Source organism: Meriones unguiculatus, chromosome 1, assembly GCF_030254825.1.
Source record: "Meriones unguiculatus strain TT.TT164.6M chromosome 1, Bangor_MerUng_6.1, whole genome shotgun sequence".
Taxonomy (NCBI): Eukaryota; Metazoa; Chordata; class Mammalia; order Rodentia; family Muridae; genus Meriones; species Meriones unguiculatus.
This window is the reverse complement of record NC_083349.1, coordinates 140,594,034-140,598,594: the sequence shown is the minus strand read 5'-3', so window position 1 is coordinate 140,598,594 and position 4,561 is coordinate 140,594,034.

Here is a 4,561-nt window from a genome sequence, read left to right as displayed (position 1 = left end):
AAAAGCCTGTACATACATGGAAATTGAACAACTTGCTACTCAGTGACAGCTTGGTTAGGGAAGAAATAAAGAAAGAATTAAAGACTTCCTAGAATTCAATGAAAATGAAAGCACAACATACCCAAACTTATGAGATACAATGAAGGCAGTGCTAAGAGGAAAGCTCATAGCACTAAGTGCCTTCAAGAAGAAATTTGAAACATCACATACAAGGGACTTAATGGCCCAACTGAAAGCCTTAGAAAAAAAGAAGCATATACACCCAAGAGAAGCAGACAGCTGGAAATAATCAAATTCAGGGCTGAAATCAATCAATTAGAAATAAATAAAACTATTCAAAGAATCAATGAAACCAAGAGCTGGTTCTTTGAGAAAATCAACAAGCTAGACAAGCCCTTAGGAAAACTAACCAAAAGGCAGAGAGAAACTATCCAAATCAGCAAAATCAGAAATGAAAAGGGTGCCATAACTACAGACACTGAGGAAATCCAAATAATCATTAGGTCTTACTACAAAAGCCTATATGCCACAAAATTTGAAAATCTAAACAAAATGGACAATTTTCTTCATAGATTCCATCTACCTAAATTAAATCAATATCAGGTAGAAAGAATGAATAGTTCCATATCTCCCAAAGAAGAAACAGTCATCAAAGTCTCCCTTCCAAAAAAAGCCCAGGGCCAGATGGTTTTAGCGTAGAATTCTACCAGACTTTCAGAGAAGAGCTAACTCCAATTCTCTTCAAACTATTCCACAAAATAAAAGCAGAAGGAACATTACCAAACTCATTCTATGAAGCTACACCCAGCTTGATACCTAAACCACACAAAGACCCAACAAAAAAGAGAACTTCAGACCTATCTCTTTTATGAACATTAACACAAAAATACTCAATAAAATACTTGCAAACCGAATCCAAGAACTCATCAAAGATATCATCCACCATGATCAAGTAAGCTTCATACCAGGCATGCAAGGGTGGTTCAATATACAGAAATCCATCAATGTCATCTACCATATAAACAAACTGAAGGAGAAAAACCACATGATCATCTCCTTAGATGCCGAAAAAGCATTTGACAAAGTCCAACACCCATTCATGTTTAAAGTCTTGGAGAGATCAGGGATACAAGGAACATACCTAAACATAGTAAAGGCGATATACAGCAAGACTATAGCCAACATCAAACTCAATGGAGAGAAACTTAAATCAATCCCACTGAAATCAGGGACAAGGCAAGGCTGCCCATTGTCTCCATATCTCTTCAACATAGTTCTTGAAGTCCTAGCTTGAGCAATAAGACAACTAAAGGAGATCAAGGGGATACAAATCAGAAAGGAAGAAGTCAAAATATCACTATTTGCAGATGATATGATAGTATACATGAGCGACCCCAAAAATCCAACCAGATAACTTCTTCAACTGATAAACACCTTCAGCAAAATGGCTGGATACAAAATCAACTCAAAAAAATCAGACGCCCTCCTGTATACCAAAGACAAAAGAGCTGAGAAAAAAATTAAGGAAACAACACCCTTCACAGTAGCCACTAATAACATAAAGTACCTTGGAGTGACTCTAACCAAACAAGTGAAAGACCTGTTTGAAAAAAACTTCAAGTCTCTGAAGAAAAAAATTGAAGAAGATATCATAAGATGGAAAGATCTCCCATGCTCATGGATTGGTAGGATTAACATACTGAAAATGGCCATTCTGCCAAAAGCAATCTACAGATTCAGTGCAATTCCCATCAAAATACCCACACAATTCTTTACAGACCTTGAAAGAAAAATTCTCAACTACATATGGAGAAACAAAAAACGCAGAATCTCCAAAACAATCCTGTACATCAACAGATCATCTGGAGGTATCTCCATCCCTGATCTCAAGCTGTACTACATACGGAGCAATTGTAATAAAAACTGCATGATATTGGCATAGAAACAGAAAGGAGGATCAATGGAACTGAATAGAAGACCCAGAAACAAACACACACATCTGTGAATACTTGATTTTTGACAAAGAAGCCAAAACCATTCAATGGAAAAAAAGACAGCATCTTCAACAAATGGTGCTGGTCCAACAGTATCTATATATGCAGAAAAATGAAAATAAATCTATATTTATCACGCTGCACAAAACTAAAGTACAAGTGGATCAAAGACCTCAACATGAAACCAGACACATTAAATCAGTTAGAAGAAAAAGTAGGGAAGACCCTAGAACTCATCGGCACAAAAGACTACTTCCTGAACAGAACACCAACAGCACAGGCTCTAAGAGCAACAATTAATAAATGGGACCTCATTAAAATGAAAAGCTTTTGTAAAGCAAAAGACACTGTCATCAATACAAAACAACGGTATACAGATTGGGAAAGGATCTTCACCAACTCTACATCTGTCAGAGAGCTAATATCCAGCATATATAAAGAACTCAAGAAGCTAAAAAACAACAAATCAAGTAATCCAATTAAAAAATGGGGCATGGAGTTAAACAGAGAACTCTCTGTAGAGGATTGTAGAATGGCAGAAAAACACTTAAAGAAATGCTCAGCGCCCTTAGCCATCAGGGAGATGCAAATCAAAATGACCCTGAGATTTCATCTGACACCCATCAGAATGGCTAAGATCAAAAACTCAAGTGACAACACATGCTGGAGAGGATGTGAAGAAAGAGGAACCCTCCTCCATTGCTGGTGGGAATGCTAACTTGTACAACCACTTTGGAAATCAATCGGGCATTTTCTCAGACAATTATAGTGATTCCTCAAGATCCAGCTATACCACTCCTAGGCATATATCCAAAAGATGCTCAAGTATGCAACAAGGACATTTGCTCAATGATGTTTATAGCAGCTTTATTCATAATAGCCAGAACCTGGAAACAACCCAAATGTCCTTCAGTTGAGGAATGGATACAGAAATTGTGGTACTTTTACACAATGGAATACTACTCATCAATTAAAAATGAGAAAATCATGAAATTTGCAGGCCAATGGTGGGATCTAGAAACGATCATCCTGAGTGAGGTATCCCAGAAGGAGAAAGACACACATGGTATATACTCACTTATATAGACTTATAAGATAGGATAAATATACTGAAATCTATATACCTAAAGAAGATATATAAAAGAAAGAGGACTCAGGGTAAGATGACCAATCCCCACTTAGAAAGACAAATAGGATGGACATTGGATTTAGGAGAAAACAAGTAACAGGACAGGAGCCTACCACAGAGGGCTTCTGAAAGACTCTACCTAGCAGTGTATTAAAGCAGATATTAACTCATAACCAAACCTTCGGCAGAGTGCAGGGAATCATATGAAAGAAGAGGGAGTTAGTAAGACCTGGAGAGTACAGGAACTCCACAAGGACCAAATATATCAGGGCACAGGGCACAGGTCTTTCATGAGACTGTTTCTCCAACCAAGGACCATGTATAGATATAACCTAGAACCCCTGCTTGGACATAGTCCATGGTAGCTCAGTGTCCAAATGGGTTCTCTAATAAGGAGAACAGGGACTATTTCTGACATGAACTCAATGGCAAGCTCTTCGCCTCCTTCCCCCCCTCCCCCAGAGGGAGGAGCAGCCTTGCTAGGCCACAGAAGAGGACATTGCAGCCAGTCCTGAAGAGACTTGATAAGCTAGGGTCAGATGGAAGGGGAGGAGGTCCTCCCCTATTAGTGGACCTGGAAAAGGGCAGAGAGAAGATGAGGGGGAGAGGGTGGGATTGGGGGGGAATGAGGGAGGGGGCTATGGCTAGGATACAAAGTAAATAACCTGTGATTAATATAAAAAAATAAATTAATTAAAAAAAAGAAACTTGCTTCTTGTAAAAAAAAGATTTATTAAAAAAAGAGTTGTAGTTCCAAGATCCCTTTTCTGTCTGAAGAGAGTCATAGCGTGAGGGGGATCAATGGGCACAGGCACCCAGTGAGGCATGCGAGTAACCAGGGCATACCTAACTTTACTAGCATTCCAGCATTGGGCAAAAAAGCAAGTATCATTACCACAATTACTTGGCTCTATCTGGCTAATAATGAATAAAAATGGGGGATATAGACAAACAGGTGTGGGCTTATAGGAAATATTATGAGAAGCCTTAACCCCTCGTTGGAACATCCTGCGTCAGTTCTAGAACTAGCAGTGGTGGTGTCCGAGGTCTGAGTAGGTTCAGGAGACCATTGCCCCCAGGGGTGAGACGTGCTCCATGCCAATTGACTAACTCCATGTTTTCCTCCAATTTTGAAAGTCATTTAAGGTTCTTAAATTATTTTTTTCCCTTTTTTCTTAAATTTTTCATCAATTACACTTTATTCATTCTGCATCCCCCCATAAGCCCCTCCCTCCTCTCCTCCCAATCCCACCCTCCCTCCTCCCTCTGCTTGCATGCCACTCCCCAAGTCCACTAATAGGGGAGGTTCTCCTCTCCTTTCTGATCTTAGTCTGTCAGTTCACATCAAAAGTGGCTGTATTATCCTCTACTGTGGCCTGGTAAGGCTGCTCCCCCCCCGTCCCCAGAGGGAGGTGATCAAAGAGCAGGCCAATCAGAT